Genomic DNA, 16,445 nt, shown 5'->3' on the forward strand with positions numbered 1-16,445 from the left:
TGTAATTGTTGCGTGTATATACGGTTTAAGTATAATAATTGTTATAAGGTCATTTTAGGTCCCCGTGGCAGACAGGAGCAGTACCTCTCCCAAGTCTTCGATCTTTAGTGTATCTGATGTGAGTATACCCCAATAGATAAGTGTAAGTAGATTAGATATTATTGTTGCAGAATCCACAGAAAATTACGTAATGTGGACCGACCCAACCAGAATGTTTATAGATCCTTAAAATATCAACTCCAATACGAGTTCCAGGACCGAAAAAAAAAAAAACCCTACTGTGCCACAAGAATCAGAGATACCGAACTAAAGAGGATGGAGGGCAAGACCAGGTTGGCCTCTGGACTCGCTGCCAAGAAGAACTATTTCTCGGCTGTTGGAGGCACCCCAATAGGCACGAGAGGTAGGAGTATAAGCCATGCTGGACCTCCACTGCCAGTGGTATTATCACTAGTGGTATCTCTAGTACCTGGTGACGAATGCCGGAAGTGCTCTCAGACGGTCTCCTGGGGTAGACGATCCTTTTATACTATAACTGTGCACACACATATCAATCACCAGTGTTATACCCGTGAGAGTTTAAAAGTGTGCAAATATGGCAGACAAGAATATTGGGTTGGACAGAATTTAGGAATAGGTGGAACAAGATTAGGAGTAAGGTGTCCTAAAAGGAAAAAAAAGGTTCTGCTTCACTGAGGGACAAAAAGGGAGTACAAAGACAAAGAGGGAGTACAAGATATGGTGAAGGAAGAACTAGTGAAGAGCGTGACAAAGGTCACAAAACAGAGAAGAAAAAAATTAAAAGTACAAAACGAGAGCATATACCAGAAGCTGCAAAAACAGTTACCAAAAGAGTTAGGATTCCCCACTCTTGGGCAAAACTTGTTTTTAAATCTAGCAACAGACATAGCTAAAGAATTAAATGTGACTGACTGCTGAGTCTGTGGGGGGACCTTTAATGACTGGAGAGTGGCTGTGGAGAAGTGCAAGTTTGAGTCCGATTGAAATCCTGGAATGGAATTATACCCTCACCATGAGAAAAAAAAAAAAAAAAAAAAAAAAAAAGGAGGCCTAACGAGTGGGTGATAAGTTCCACAGTAATTGAAAAAGTCTGTTTGACTTGGGAGGGGGGGAACTTTTCAGATCGAATGGGGGAGACCCCATGTAAAAAATAAAGTCTTAAAAATAGATTCAAGTTTCACCCAAACTTGGTTTCCTAGAAAATCAAAGTCATACCTAACGTTTCAAAACGAAACCAAAAATTGTACCCGGTGTCCTGGTTTGAGGTAAAACAGAACCAATTTTGTTCAGTAACTTCGTTTCTTAATTAATGAAAACATTCTGTCGGTCCCATCTGGGGTCCCCCAGGTCCCCAGTAGCGGATTTTGGCCTAAACCATGACACCCGGGTACTAAAAAATAGTCTCTTTAAACGTAAGAAGGAGGGTATGAATCCATTCTCAGGAATGAAAAACAGCTCACAATATTAAGAAAATGTAGAAGATACAATGAAAGAGTTTTGGCAGGCACTGGATGTGTTTTTCTGGATATGTAAAAACTGGGCATTCCCAGAATTACCACCTCACTGAAGAAAGACCTGCACCTTGAGAGTAATTCAACCAGGACACACAAACCAGCCACGTGGGCCCAAGACGGTAGCTGGGGATATAAACCCCCACCTATATGCTGAATCAAATTATAAGACTACAAGCAGTAGTTGAGCTGATCACTAACAAAACGGCTTCAGGACTAAAACTGTTAACCCACCAACAAACTCGGACAAGGGCGGCAGTCAACCAGAATCGGCTCGCACTAGACTATCTGCGAGCAGTAAAAGGAGAGGTGTGTAGAAAATTTAACATACCTGATTGTTGTTTAAAAATTGATGATAATGAAAAGGCAGTATGAGAAATCGCTGCTGATATCCAAAAAATAACACATGCTGGTGCAAAAAAGAAATTCAATGGTAAACGCCAGTTGGTGAAATGAATTACTGAAAATCGCTTGGTGGAAGAAATTAAGACTGATTCTGCTGTGTGCCTTTTGAAAGTTTATTATTTCTGCCTTGTTTAAATACCCCGTTTCATAAGATTAATTCACAGTGTAGTCCAAAGACTGCAAGTGGCAGCCACTCCTCAGAAAATCACGAGCTTGAGAAAAACCAAGAAAGAAGAAAACCTCGAAGAAGCCACTCAAATTCTTGCTAAAATGGAAGAATCCTGCGAGATAGATGTAAAACACTTCAGCAAAATTAGATGATAAAAAGGGTGGAATTGTAATAAGTAATTTGGCAAAAATTTTGCTTCAGCTCAAATGAATGTGTGCTCGCTATGGCTTCAGCTAAGATGGGTCTGTGCTCGCTGTGCGTTTGGGAAAGGGATAGTGTTACACAGGATGTCAGACGAAAGCAACAGGTAGAACTACCAAAAATTTGCAGAGCAAAGGGTGGTGTCGTTAGCTAAGATAACCACAGGAGTGTAAGGAATGAAGAAGCCACAAGAAGGACATGGCGATAAAGACTTCGAGCCTCCCCCCGACGACCACCAGGAGACCCCTGAGGCAGCGCAGCGCCTGCGCCGCTGGAAGGGAGGGGCGTGCTCGGGGGTGGGCTGCATTGCAAGAAGCCATTGATTATGTAAATTGCGGGGTGGGTTGCATTCCCAGAAGTCATTGATTATGTATTTGGCGGTGGGTCGCGTTCCAAAAACTCACTGATTATGCAAACTATGTTCCAAGAAGAAACATGAATAATTATAAGGAATATGAAATAAAAACAAGCGGTTGTAAAGGGAAAAATGAGCCACAGGAGGAGAAATCCCCCGTGTAACTCCCAGCGCTGTAGTAAATATTCTTTGCTCCACCGAATTTGCCCCGGACTAAAATTCAATACAGTGAGCGCGTTTCTCACACCTCCCTCCATCCCTCTCCGCTCCCCGTCCCCCTCCTCTCTCTCTGCTCTCTGTCCCTCTCCCCTGTGTATTCTCCCCTCCCTCTCTAATCTCTCGCCCCTCTCCACCCACCCCACCCCACCGCCCCGTCCCACCCCTCTCCCCGCTCTCCCCCTCCCTCCCGCCCCTCCTCCCGGCCCCACCGGGGCTCCGGGGCCTGGCCCTGGGCCGGGGCAGCCCCGGGGAGGCGGCCATGGCTGCTGCGGGGGGCGGGGGCGGTGTCCCGCAGGGCCCGAGGGCGGGAAGGTGCGCGCGGGGCATGCTGGGAGCAGGCGCGCCCCGGGGCATGCCGGGAGCTGTAGTCTCGGGGCACGGGGCTGCCCGGCGGCCATGTTCCTTCCCGGGGCACGCCGGCAGCTGCCGTGGCCCCGCAGGCTGAGGGGAGGGCTGGGGCCGCCCCGAACCGCCCGCAGCGATGGGGTCCCGCTCAGCCAGAGCCGGGCAGAGGCAGCGGGCCCCCCGACCCCCTGAGCCCCCCTCAGCCGCCCCGGCCCCGCTCGCCCCCTGCAGCCGTCCCGGCCCCAGCGCCTCCCCCGAGGGCTGTCCCGCAGCCCCAGGCCGCCCCACGGCCTGTCCTGGCAGCAGCCAGCTGGGCCTCGGGCGCGCTCCATCCCCGGTAACGCAGTGCTGTCAGCGCCCGCGCGGGGAAGGAGCGGTGTCTGCAGCAGCTCCTGCAGCAGGAGGGGCTCCAGCCCGGGGCCGGCTGAGGGGATCGCCGTTCTCTCCCTCTCCCAGAGGCCGCGCTGAGGGCTCGGTTGTCCGTCCCTCCCCCTGGGATGTTGGTGGCTGCCTCTGGCTCCGGCTAAAGTTGATCAGAAAAGGTGAAGCTGCTGGAGAAGGACACAAAGGGGATGGAGCTGGAAGCTGCCCCCAGCTGCAGACAAGAGACAGCCGCCCTCTCCAGGTGAGGAAGGGTCCCTGTGAGTGGTCCTCAGCAGACCTGATCGCAACATGCACCGTGGGGTCCATATCCGTAACCAAAAGTATGGTACGGCCACATAGTGTGAGTGTGCATGTGCGAGGCTGTGTCTCTGGAAAGCTTCGTGTTGTAAGAGCTGAGAGAGGCAGAGAGAAGCGCCTGAACTGTCAAATTCTGCTGGTAGCACCAAGAGCAGGAACTGCGTTGAGTCCTGTGCCCCTGGGGCTGTGTCGCCCCTCTGCCGCGTCCGGGTCCCTCCCTGTGGCTGTGCCCCCCGGCCTTTCCCTCGCTGGTGTCACATTTTTGCTTCCCTGTACCTCTCTTCATCTGGCGATTCTTGTATCCTGCTGCCTGCCCCTGCTCTAGTCTCCGGCCCCTCTCTTTCTTTGGCATGCTACCTGTCACTTTTTTTTTCTTGTTCCTTCTCTGTCCTGCTCCCTGCTCCTCTTTTTCTCTTTTTTTGTCTCTGTCCTGAAGCACATTGATGTTTTTTTCATTCTCTGCCTCTTTGTCCTGCTCTGCATCCCTCTGTTTTTCACAGTGTCTCTGGCCTCTTCCCTGTCCTGCTTTTTCTCTCTCATCCTGTATGTCTCCCTGTACCCATCCTCCTTTTTGTCTTGCTCCTTCCTTATCATCATAGAATCACAGACCGGTTTAGGTCAGAAGGGACCTTGAAGATCATCCAGTTCCACCCCCTCCGCCCTGGGCAGGGACACCTCCCACCAGACCAGGTTGCTCCACCTGTCCAACCTGGCCTTGAACACCTCCGGGGATGGGGCCTCCACAACTTCCCTGGGCAGCCTCATCACCCTCAGAGTGAAAAACTTCTTCCTAATATCTAATCTAAATCTACCCTCTTCCGGTTTGAAACCATTCCCCCTCATCCTATCACTACATGCCCTTGTAAAAAGTCCCTCCCAGCTCTCCTGTAGGGTCCCTTTAGGGACTGGAAGGGGCTCTAAGGTCTCCCTGGAGCCCATCAGATCCCATGGACTTGTGCACCTTCAGGTGGTCTCAGACTTGATCTTCACCTACAGTGGGTAGTTCTTCATTTTCCCAGTCCTTGCCTTTGCCTTCTGCCTCACGGGTAGTGTGGCTGCAGTCTTTGCCAGTGAAGACTGAGGCAAAAGTCCAGTGGAGCAGGTTGCTCACACGCAGCCCGCTGTGACTTTCAGTGCTGCTGGGCCTGTGGGGATGGTTCGGGGGACAAAGGATCAAACCTGAATGACCTCCCTGAAATCCAGCTGTCCGCTAGCCTTGGTTCACGTGGAGCCGGGAGGTGGTCCTGCAAACCACCAATCCAGGACACAGAAAGCTTTTAGCGACTGTGGCTATTTGGGAATAGATTGTGCTAAAGCTGAAAAGGAATTTGAGCTCTTGCTCATGGCCAAAGGAGGATGGTGGCCTCAGATGGCGGCTGGGGCTTGGGGCTTGCATTGCCTATGATCAGCCATCCCCACAGCCTGACAGAGGAAAGACTTTCCCAGGGAAGAGGCACCTGCGAGTTGTAGAGATGGAGGAAAACGTCAGCATGGTTTTGTAAGTAGGTGGAAGGTTCTGGATGAGGGAAGAATTCTGCATCTTCCATAGCATAGCAGGGGTAACTGCCTGTGCAACAAGTTTTTTTCTTTGTTTACTTTTTCCTGGAAGAGTCTTACGTTGGTACCCATCAGACAAAGTGGCTCATTGAATGGGAATGATACAGGGAAAATTACTTGGCTATTAGAAGCCCCATTGCTCTGGAAGTTGTTGGTTGTTTTTTTCTAGTGCTTTCTGTTTTTTGGAAGGGGGTGAGGGGAAGGGCTAGAATAATTTAGCTTCATACCTCCTAAAACATGCATTGTGGCAGTCCAGGTAGAACACGCCTTTCTCATGTACCTTTTCTTTTTCTGAATGTGGCGAATTCAATCTGCTGATCAAAAGCCCACTGAGTTCATTGGAGCCCTTGGATTTTTATCCTTTGGCTCAAGCGCTAAATGCAACCTCCTGTCAATTCTGTTAGCACAACTAATGCAGGTAATCTGCTACCTACTATCGAATAATCTCGGCTACCTACTGTCTAACGATCTATGCAAGAATACAACCCGATCCGATGTTCCACGTAACATCAGAACTATGAAGAGACGTGATGTTCAAATGAAAAATGAGACAGTTTGTACACCTTTTAATAGCTTGAATGAATAAAAAGGGGAAGCACTGTATAGATAATAAAAAAATCACATGGATTTTTCCCCTAAATTTCTGAACCTTCTGTGACAAGTCATGCCACATCAAGGTGCATGTCTGCAACCCCCTGCGCTGCACGATGTGGGTCCTGTTGGCATTCAGTGATGTGGAGGACGGGGCAGCGCCCCCTCAGATAGCTTGCAGGTGGCACAAAACCGGGAGGAGAGGCTCATGCACTGGAGGGTGGTGCTGCCAAGCAGAGGGGGTTGACAGGCTGGAGAAAGGGGCTGGCAGGAACCTGGTACAGTTCAACAAGGGGAAGAGCCAAGTCCTGCACCCGGGGAGGAACGAGCCCTTGCACCAGTATATGCTTGGGGAAACCCAGCTGGACACCTGGGCTCACAGCGGACCCCGTGCTGACCGATTTGGAGCCCGCAAAGTGCCCTCAGGGCCAGGAAGGTGAACTGTGTCCTGGGCTGCAAAATGCAAAGCCGTAGCAGCAGGTGGAGGGAGGTGATGCTTACCTTCTGCTGCGTCCACCCCTGGGCTCCCCAGTGCCAGACAGACATGGCCCTACTGGAGAGAACCCCCAGCCCAGCTCCGCCCCCAGCTCCCCCCCCCGAGTTTCAGTTGGGGTCGGAATGTTGGTCTGTTGGAGCCAACAGCCACCAGTGCGGCAGGACGGAGCTGTGCTGGTGCAGAGCGGCGTTTGGAGGAGGCAGGGTCTGGCCGAGCAGCGCTGCCCAGGCACCACCACTGGCACCGGTTTCCCAGCCACGCTCCTGCACACTGGCCCACGTCCTTGGTGTCAGCCAGCGCTGCACACCGTGACGGTCCTCCTGGCCTGGGCGGGATGGGCCAGGCCAACTGCTGCTGCAGGCCCAGGTGGGCTCCCCTACAGAGGAGGGACACGGGGGCACAGCGGGGCCCCTCAGCGCTCATGCCCCCCACTCTCTGCTCTGCAGGGAGGCTCTCACTGACGTTGAGCCGGTGCTGAGCACGGGCGTGCAGCTGACCCGGGGCCGCAAGAGGAATGAGAGGCGCCTGCTCCTCCTGCAGGAGGAACTGGTGATCGCCAAGCGGCAGTAAGCCCCTGAGACCCCGGCTGCCTTTGCCCCATCCCCGGCCCTGGGACCAGGGCACGGACACCCTGCCACCAGCCCCAGGCCCTGTGGTGTCCAACCCAAGGGCAGGTGGAGACAGGGCTTTGGCCAGGGCCTGAGGAGGCCACCTCCAGCTCACTGCCTGCCTCTTCTCTCAGCAGACATGGCACCAGCGTGCGCCCGCAGCTCCGCCTGGCCCTGGACCAGCTGTGGGTGCTGAGCAGGAGGATGGACGCAGGAGGGGAGGAAGAAGAAGACGAGGATGGCAGCAGCGAGGGCAGCAACTCCCTCATCCTTGTCTGGCCCACAGGCTACTGCCTTGCCACTTTCAAGTAAGTCATGATGCCACATCCCACGGGCTGGGCGGTGCAGGGCGGTGCTGGCCCCCATCATCTCTGGGGTCTGGCAGCTGCAGTCAGGGCTGGCAAGAAGCAGGAGAGGATCCCTACCATGCCCACGCCATCCTGTGAAGGGCCTCTGGTTGCCATGCAGACCCTGGGCGGGGAGCAGGCAGTACACCGGCAGGGAGGGAGGGAGGCCGGGTTGGCTGAGGGGTGGGCCTGCAGGCAGCTGGAAGGAGAGGGGTGGGGGCGTTTCTGTGTCCTGCATCCCCTGGTCACCTTTTGGTCACCTTTTGGTCACCAGAAGGGAAGGCCAAAAGCAGCTGCTCTGGCATGACAGAGGGAGCCAGGGCTTTGGCAGCGCCTCTGTCCTGCCCCAGGGGGCTTCATCCTGCCACTGTGTCCCTCCCCACAGGGCAGGGCTGTGCAGGTGCCCGCTCTGCCCACGGGCTGGGGGGCAGTGGGGCCTGACGCTGTTTCTCCTCTCTTTCTGCAGCTCATGTGTGGTGAAGGAGCTGTGGGTGGACACGCTGCTGGGGTAAGCTGAGGGGATGCTCCAGGTGCATCCGTACAGGGGAACACAGCTCTGCATGGCTATGGGCAGCTCTTGGGCAGACGAGGGATGAGCGGGAATGGAAAGCCTCTTCTTCCTCTGTTTACAGCAAGGAGGAGAAGAGGGAGAAGTAGGGTGGAGTGCTTGGCAGGCAGGAGCTCTGCAGGCAGCTCTGTTCTCTGCTTGGCGCTGGGGTGGTACCCAGGGAGGGTCAGGATCCCTTTCACTGGAGAGAGAAGAGGTGGCTTGGGGCTCAGTCTTTCTCTCTCTTCTGCTGCATAGGCCACCAGGTGGAGTGAAGAGAGCCCGGGTGACGCGACTGCCCTCCCTCAAACTCCTAGAGAAGCAGCTGTGCAACTGCCATGCTGTGAGTGTCTCTCTCATCTCAGCTCTGTCCCCTGAGCGCTGCTCCTCCAGCCGAGCAGCAGAGGCATCGCTTCTCACCTTCTTCCACTCCTTCTCTCTTGCCCAGTGGAGGACATTAAGCACCAGGAGCCTGGAGACCCTGATCGAGGGCCAGGCAAAGGTGAGAGTGGCTGCCTTTCACCCGCCTCTCGCTGTGCTGGAGTGGCAGGCATCTCTGGCGAGTGGGGTGAGCTTCTGCGGGAGGGTCCCAAGGTACCACCTGGGGAGCTGAGAGGGTTGGCGAGCCACCAGGAACGCTGGCATGTCCTTGCTGGCGACGCTGGGAGGAAACCTGCTGCACAGGGCAGAGAGTCTGTCAGGGCTGACGGTCCCAGCTCTGCCACGCTCAGGCTGCTGGTGCCAGGTGGCAGCTCGCTGGTGGCCCTTTCTGCTGCAGGGCTGCTCTCTAAGCACAGCCTGGTTCTTGCAGGGTGATCTCAAGCAAGGGCCTCTGCCAGTCCCTTCTGGCAAAGAAGGAGGATGTTGCCACTCGGAAGGTGAGTTTTTGAAAAAAAGGTGGGGAAAGGCACCTTTGCTCCTGCAACCAGCACTTCTGCAGAAGATGGGATGCTGCTGCAGCTGCCCTTCGCCTTGAGCAAGTCGGTCCCCATTGCTGTAGAGCAGGAGAGAGCTGAGCCCTTGAGGTCCCTTCGCTCCCACCTGACATTTGTCCCTTGCGTGCAGGGCAGCGTGCTCGAGGTGATGCCTGCCTCTGCTCCATCCCGAGAGCCAGGCAGATGGCTCTCTGCCCCTCGGCTGGAGTCAGCGGGAGCTCTGCTCACTTGTCCCCTGAGTGTCGCCATGCAGGTTTGGCCCCCCAAGGAAGGACGTCACCTGGATGAGGAAGGACACTCGCTGGGCAGCGGCTGCTGAATGTGGTTCTCCAAGGAGACAGAGCCTCTGCTGCTGCGCAGAGCTGGGTGGAGGGCAGGGCGAGGGCTGGGCCAGGCTGTCCCGGTGGCACGCTGGCTGTCAGGAGCCTCTGAGCTGGAGCCGCTGAGCAGCAGAGGCGGTTCCAGCTGTTGGCTCCCTGCCAGTCCTGCTGCACCACTCATCACTGCGCTGCAGGCAGGGCAGGGCAGGGCAGGCTCCAAGAGTGCTGCTCCAGTGGTCTCCACTGAGGGGCTCTTGCTGTGTTTTCCTTTGTGGCAGGAGGGACCGGGAGGAGGAGGAGGAGAGGGCTGCCCTGGCCCTTTGCTTTGCGGCGGACCCCGCTCGCTGCCCAGGCTCCCGGGCAGGCAGACTGCCGCAGGGCACTCTTTGGACAGCCCCTTGCAGCCCTCTGCGGGGATGATGGCACGCTGCCCCAGCCCATCCAGGTAAGCCAGTCTGGACAGGGGGCCCCAGCCCTGTGTCCCGAGGAGCACCGAGGACGGGGCATTGGGCTCTTCACCCCTGGCTCATGCTTCTGGCCCCAGCCCCTTTGCAGGGGAGGCAGCCGGGTCTGGGGCAGAGCTCTGGCCACGGACACTGCTGTCAGAAGGCAGCTTTTCAGCCAAGCAACTGTTCTGCTGCGTCTCCTGCAGGAGCTCCTGAATATCCTGCACCAACAAGGACCGTCGACGGAGGGAATATTCCGGAGAGCTGCCAGTGGGACAGCAGTTCGGGAGCTGAAGGAGGCCCTCGACAGTGGCGCAGATGTCGACCTGGGCAGCCAGCCTGTGCTTTTGCTGGCCGTCATCTTGAAGGTGAGCGCTTCTGACCTGCAGCTGGAAGAGCTCCTGGCTGGCCTGGAGTGTTCAAAGACTCACCTGGAGCTCTTGGCACTGCAGGACTTCCTCCGAAGCATCCCCGCCAAGCTCCTCGTCGTTGACCTCTATGGGGACTGGATGCAAGCCATGGAGAAGCCAAGCAAGAAGGTGGAAGAGCTGAAAGCGTAAGTGTGGCCAGCAGCTTGCCTTTTGAGCAGCAACTGGTAGAGGCCTGGGACTTGCCTGCAAAGGGACAGGCTCCTTAAAAAGCCGTGTTTCCTGGCAGCCCAGTGTTGCTGGGGGGTGGAGTTGGGTTTTGGGGAAAAGCACACGGACAGGGAGCCTTCCCTTGCGTGGGCTTGGGGGAAATCAGGAGCTGGAGAGCAACGCCGTGCTTCCTTCCTGAAGCGCAGGAGCACTGACCGCTGGCTGAGAGCACCTGGAAAGCTGCAGAGCACAGCCGCTGGCTCCCACCTGCCTTGTGCAAGTTTTGGGGACAGCTGTGGGCAACATTGACTTTTTAAACATTGTGTTCCTGTTCCCTCAGGGTGGCCGGCAAGTTGCCTGCAGCAAATCTCCTCCTTCTCGAGCGGCTGCTGTCCCTTCTCCAGCATATTGGCCACAACGCATCCACCAGCAGGATGAGCTGCAGCAATCTGGCCATCTGCGTTGGGCCAAACCTGCTGAGCCCGCCCAACGAGGACCTGCTCCCACTGGAGGCCATGCTGGAGGTGTCTGAGAAGGTACGCTGTATTGACCAGCCAGCTGCAGCCTTCCTGGCCCATCAGAGCTTGGCTGTGCAGAGGTCCCTGGCTGCCCCCTTTCTCCAACAAGCGCTGGTGGGGTGGCTACCTGGAAGAGCAGCCCGCAGCGACAGCCTTCTGCGCAGAGGCAGGGGTCAGGAGTAGGAAAGGCTGCTCGACGTGTTTTCAGGCACCTGCGCTGAAACCAAGGCTGTCATGTGTGCAGGTGAAGACGCTGGTGGAGTTTCTGACTGAAAACTGCCATGAAATCTTTGGGACGAAGATGGCTGGCCTTTCCAGTCCCTCAGCTGAGGAGGTGCCAGCACCCGTGGGCAGACCCACAGGTATGAGGAGGCCCTGAGGGTTGTCACAGCCTGAGCAGGCAGCTGGTGTAGGGCTTCGGGTGGGTTTTGCTTTAGCTGTTGCTCACTTCCAACAAGTCACTTTGCTGCACCTGCTTTTGCTCTCCAGAGCTGCCTTTGGAAGAGCAACATGGCCGTGGAGGCAAAGCAGATGTGGAGCACCAGGCAAAAGCCTTCCTTGACACACCGCCCTCTCTGCTTGTCCTCCAGAAAGCAGCAGGGGCAGACACAGTGGTGGGATCAGAAACAGCAGAGGTATGGCAGCTCCGCAACCGCTGAGACAACCTGTCTCGTGTGGAAGGTAGTTTCTGAGGAGTCCAAGTAGCTGCTGTGCCTCTTCCTGGCATTCCATCTCACGTCGCTTTGTGTGGGTTTATTTATCCCCCGAATGATACACTGTAATTAAAAGAGGAAAGGTTGTTTCTCAAAAGGGTTAGGCATCAAAGGAAACACCTACAGAAAGACACATTTCCAAAGCAAGGCCTCCCACCACAGGAGGTGGGATTGCACCAAAGGGGTATCCGCAGAGCTCTGTCTTGGGAGGGCAGAAGAAACCCCGGCAGAATGACGTGGGCAAGCCTTTTCTTGGCGTGAGAGGGACCGCGGGCTCCCCGCTGAGTGGCCCCCACAAACGAACTGAGTGTCACACAGCCGCGTGAACACTGTGTTCCAAAGTGAGGCCCTTGGAAGAAAGGGCTGATGCAAACCAGCCGAAGGGATCTTCTCTGCAGGGCCAAGGGAGCCATTTGCCAAACAGTCACCTGCTACTCCAGGCCGTCCCAAGCCACCTGCTAACGCTGACATTCCTGTTTTAGGCACCCGTTGCTTTGCCTCCTATCACCCCAGAGACCACGGTAGACTCCCCGGTACGTGCAGAAGAACTAAAGAGCCTTTCAGAGGAAAAAAGGTAAAACGGGTCAGCTTTGGTTAAACCAAGAACTGGTTCCGGTTGATCCTGGCTTTACCTGTCTAATCACACTGGGATGGAAAGGTTTGCAGGCTCCTGCCAGGAAACTGAAAACCAAAGAAAAAGAAAGAGAAAGGAGGCCTGGGCAGAGGCGAGGGAATGCCAACGAGACAAAAAAAGAAGGAAGATAGGAAAAGATGGGGACTGGAAAAAAATCAGTCAGGTCTAGAAGGTGAAGAAGCCCAGGTGCGTACCAGGCTCTGCTGCCCATCTTTCACCACTCGGACACTGCTCTTGGTCAGCCGAACTCGCGGGCGAGGGACGGTGAGGGATAGTGCTGCGCAGGGCTTGGAAGTAACTCCCCAGGGGCTGCCCATGGAGCACTGCTGTGTGGCACAGGGCCACGGCGCATCTCTGTACACTCGTGGGGCGCTCAGGGTGTTACCCATGGGGATAAGGCACCAGAGCCCTCCCACAGTCACTGCCAGCAGTCGCTCTCTCTTCTGGGCTATAAACCATTCCTGGCCAGCTGTGTTCCCCAAGGAAAGGGGAACCGCGTCATGCCTCTTCTTCTTTCGTGGATTTATCGGTGCTTCTGACTTTGTCGTTGTAGGTGCAGATTTCCTGTTACTGCCTGAACCCCTGTGACTCCCGGGCTCCCACACTTGATACCCACAATAAAAGGATATTTTCTCTCTCCTGACTGTGTCTGCCGTACGATGTTCTGGACTAGGCAGATGTTTTGTGATGAATGGTATTGGAGGAGTTTGGGATCATCCCTTGTCCCAGAATCCTTTCCAGGGGGCATCAGGGCTTAGTTCAAAGGCTTTAGGAGTCTCACCAAAGCAGAGAATCACACAGAGTGGCTGAGGTTGTGGAGACTGTGTGAGACTTGTGGAGACTGGTCCATCCCCTCTGCTCAAGGAGCATCATCTAGATCCAGTAAAATATATCACCCCAAGATTAAAATACTGGTTTCTCATGTGCAGCTGGAATATCCTGTCTTCTAATTGGTGCCCCTTTCCTCTGGTCCTCTCAGTGCACACTCTTAAACAGAGCCTGGCTCCCTCTTCTTGTTTCCTTCTCAGCAGGTGTTTATACACATTGATAAGACACCCCACCCACACCCACCCCCAGTCTTCTCTTCTCCCAGCTGAGGAGTGCCAGCTCTCGCAGCCTCTCCTCACGTGGCAACGAGAAGGAGAATTTCCGCTGGTCCCCTTTTGGAAACTTTTGGAAGTCCTTCCTCTCCAATACAAAATTTGAGACGTTAGTCTTCATCTAGGATACTTCATGAGCTGTGTGGTTTCAGTTTGGTGTAGAAGTGCCAGAGCACATCATTAACAGGGTGTTAATTGGGCAGTTCTGGCCATGAAGCTCCTTGGAGCACTAAGCTGGACACCTGGAGGCTGCACCTGCATGTCAGCCAGGCTGGATGCTCAGGGTGCAGCACAGCAGCACGACAGCCACTGCTCGAGCACGTGTGCACTGGCGACTTGCCCCTGAGCATCCTCGTGCCCTGAGGGTTTGGACCTCTCGGGTTGTCCTGACAAAATGTTATTGACAAAGGTATGAAGGTGGTGCAAGGAAGAGCTGTTGGGAGAATCTGCCACCATCCTTCTCCTGGTGGGAAGGTGTTGGCAGTGCGAGCTCTATAATGGGGGACATTGCTTATCGCTAGCGCAGCAACCAAGTGAGGAAGGTGCTCCCATTTACCACCTGTAGGATTTTGGTCCAAGGCATTACAAGGCTCCACTCTACATTACACCCCAACTTCTCCTCTTATTTGACATCACTTGTTCATATCAGATTCTCGAGTTCTTGTATTTCAGGTATCTTCGACAAATACCTGCATCTTACCCAGAGGAGACGGCACTGGAACAGTGTTGCAAACACAGCATCCCATTGAAGTTCCATCTGAAAAAGTGCATGCCACAGCTCTCCAGTCTGTGTGGGCAATTACCCCACATCAGGGTATCAAACCCGGAGTAATATTGCTGAAGGAGCTGGAGCGACGCGATGTATCACTGGAAGGAGATGACACTGCTGCTTTTCTCCCCTGTCACAGGTTGGCTCCTCGGGCTTTGTAGTCTTGTGCTACAAGCGCATGCCCTGGGTACAGCTCTGAAACACCAACACGCAAATAGTGAGATTTGGTCAGCCTCTACTGTCACTAACTCATCTGGTTTTTGTATCAAGGGAAGATGAGCAGCTGCAGATCTTTTGGTACCTTGTTTCCGTGGCATACCAGCCCCAGCAGCTGTACTGTAGAACTACACTGTGCTACGTGATTTTGGTGTTAATGTCTCTCATTGCTCTCTCTCCTGAGTAGGTAACGGCTGTTATCTGCCAATGAATATCACAACCCCAACTGATGGTGGACTGTTTCCTCCCTCAACGTCAGAAACGCTGCTTCGACTTTGAAAACACGCATTGTTCCAACAATGCAGCCAGCATGAAGCAAGACATGCAAAATTCTCCAGGACATAATGCATACAGTGAAACAACCCACTGGTGGTGCCCGGCTGGCTGAGGGGTTTAATTTCTTGACAGGAAGAATTGGACAGCTGATTCAAAGCATTACTGTAGAGATGTTTATTCATTTTGCTACGTATGTTTATTTCATGCCTCTGTAAATTACTCTGTATTACACCCTGCACGTTTGAACGAACATTTCCAACTTCGACAGCCCCAGGAGAAGCGGTCTCTTGAGCGAGGGGGTAGAATGTGGGAAAGTAACGGAAGATTGGAGAGGAGGACTGTAAACACGCTCAAGCAACGCGCACCTGGGGGTGCTGGACAACACATCTATCACACTAATTGTTGTTCAGCCCTGTTGTCGTGGTTTAGGCCAAATCCACCACTGGGGACCCGAGGGACCCCAGACGGGACCGACAGATGCTCCCCTCTACCCCTCTACAAAGAGAGAGGCAGAGGAGGAAAAAGAGACTTAAGAGTTTAGAAGAAACTAAACTACTTTAATGAAGTATTAATAATAAAATAAAAAGAAATAATGAAAAATATATACAAAACCGTATCAAGCTCCCGAGATGACAATCACGTCACCGGCTGGCACTGGGGCAGTCCCAGGCTGGACTCAGTGGCGGACGGGAACTGGATTCCGGATCTGGAGTCAGGATTGGGATCACAGGCAGAGAGAGTCCCCCTCAGACGTCGGCCATTGAAGGAAGAGCCCATGACCCTTTGATCCCTCAGCTTTTATACTGAGCATGAGGCAGATGGGATGGAATACCCTGTTGGTCAGTTTTGGGTCACCTGTCCTGTCCGCTCCTCCCTGCAGGTGGGACCCCACTATGCTTTTCCGCTTCCGACCCTCCAACGTGGCAAATAACAAAGTTGGTTGGCCTTGGCTGTTATGACAATAAGTGTAAGCAGGAGCCTCTCTGCATACCATGCCTGGGCATCAGCTATAAACAATTGGCCTTATCACTCTGAGAGAGTGAACACTGTCTGCACAATATGCAGTTAATTTCAGTTGTTAGAAGAGGCCCAGCTAAGAAGCGAAGTTACTGAACAAAATTGGTTCTGTTTTACCTCAAACCAGGACATTCCACCCCTTATTCCATACCATTTGCATCCTGCTCAGATTACTATTACTTTTATACATCAAATTTACACACACATAGTTATATATGATATAGATATATGCAGGTCACTCATCTATGGTTTATGTTTATATACAAATTTTTAAGTCCATTTAGTTCATGATTGCAGGATCTCATCTCAGGGCAGTGAAGATGGTACAAAATTCATTGTGGTTTATGCCCATGGGTAGCATGTTCATCTTGAAGAGCTTGCTGGACGCCACTTGATGAAGTTAGCTCAGGTTTCATCACCACTGTGTTATTCTGAAAAACACTTATTGAACATTGTTAGTATTATGTAGTGATCAGCATCATACAGCTCAGGATTGAGTATTCTCGCCAAGGGTTAAATTCCCTTGAGGTACACATTGAACTTCTCCATCCTTCAGCATCACCCACCAAGTACATCCAGGTCCTTGGGCAAAAACAGTCCCACGAATGGGTTTGCTTTTGCCTGAAGCAGGAAAAACCCAAACAGTTTTCCCTAACAAATTCCTTTCATGCACCACAGGGACTTTATCCCCTTCTACAGTATGTAAAAGGTCTGATTGAGCAGGACCAGCTCGATTGATGGATCCCCTGGTGTTAACTAGCCAGGTAGCTTGTTGTAAATGCTTGTCCCAATTTTTAAAGGTTCCACCTCCTATAGCTTTTAGGGTGGTTTTTAACAGTCCATTGTATCGCTCAATCTTCCCAGAAGCTG

The 16,445-nt window shown here is 53.6% G+C and overlaps 3 long non-coding RNA genes across 3 annotated transcripts; all 3 read left to right on the top strand.

Annotated features, from left to right (window-relative positions):
• The first annotated feature begins 9,507 nt into the window (after positions 1 to 9,507).
• On the top strand, positions 9,508 to 10,310 carry LOC309684155. The gene is made up of 3 exons (XR_014270275.1): positions 9,508 to 9,753; positions 9,961 to 10,122; positions 10,207 to 10,310. It is a non-coding gene; the product is annotated as an uncharacterized lncRNA (long non-coding RNA).
• A 506-nt stretch (positions 10,311 to 10,816) lies between these two features.
• LOC309684153 lies at positions 10,817 to 11,423 on the top strand. Its single transcript, XR_014270273.1, has 3 exons — positions 10,817 to 10,868; positions 11,095 to 11,212; positions 11,340 to 11,423. It is a non-coding gene; the product is annotated as an uncharacterized lncRNA (long non-coding RNA).
• Positions 11,424 to 11,431: 8 nt separating this feature from the next.
• On the top strand, positions 11,432 to 12,494 carry LOC309684154. Its single transcript, XR_014270274.1, has 3 exons — positions 11,432 to 11,485; positions 12,046 to 12,137; positions 12,222 to 12,494. It is a non-coding gene; the product is annotated as an uncharacterized lncRNA (long non-coding RNA).
• The last annotated feature ends 3,951 nt before the right edge of the window (positions 12,495 to 16,445 follow it).

This window comes from Vanellus vanellus (genome assembly GCF_965231255.1).
Source record: "Vanellus vanellus genome assembly, contig: HAP1_SCAFFOLD_69, whole genome shotgun sequence".
Taxonomy (NCBI): domain Eukaryota; kingdom Metazoa; phylum Chordata; class Aves; order Charadriiformes; family Charadriidae; genus Vanellus; species Vanellus vanellus.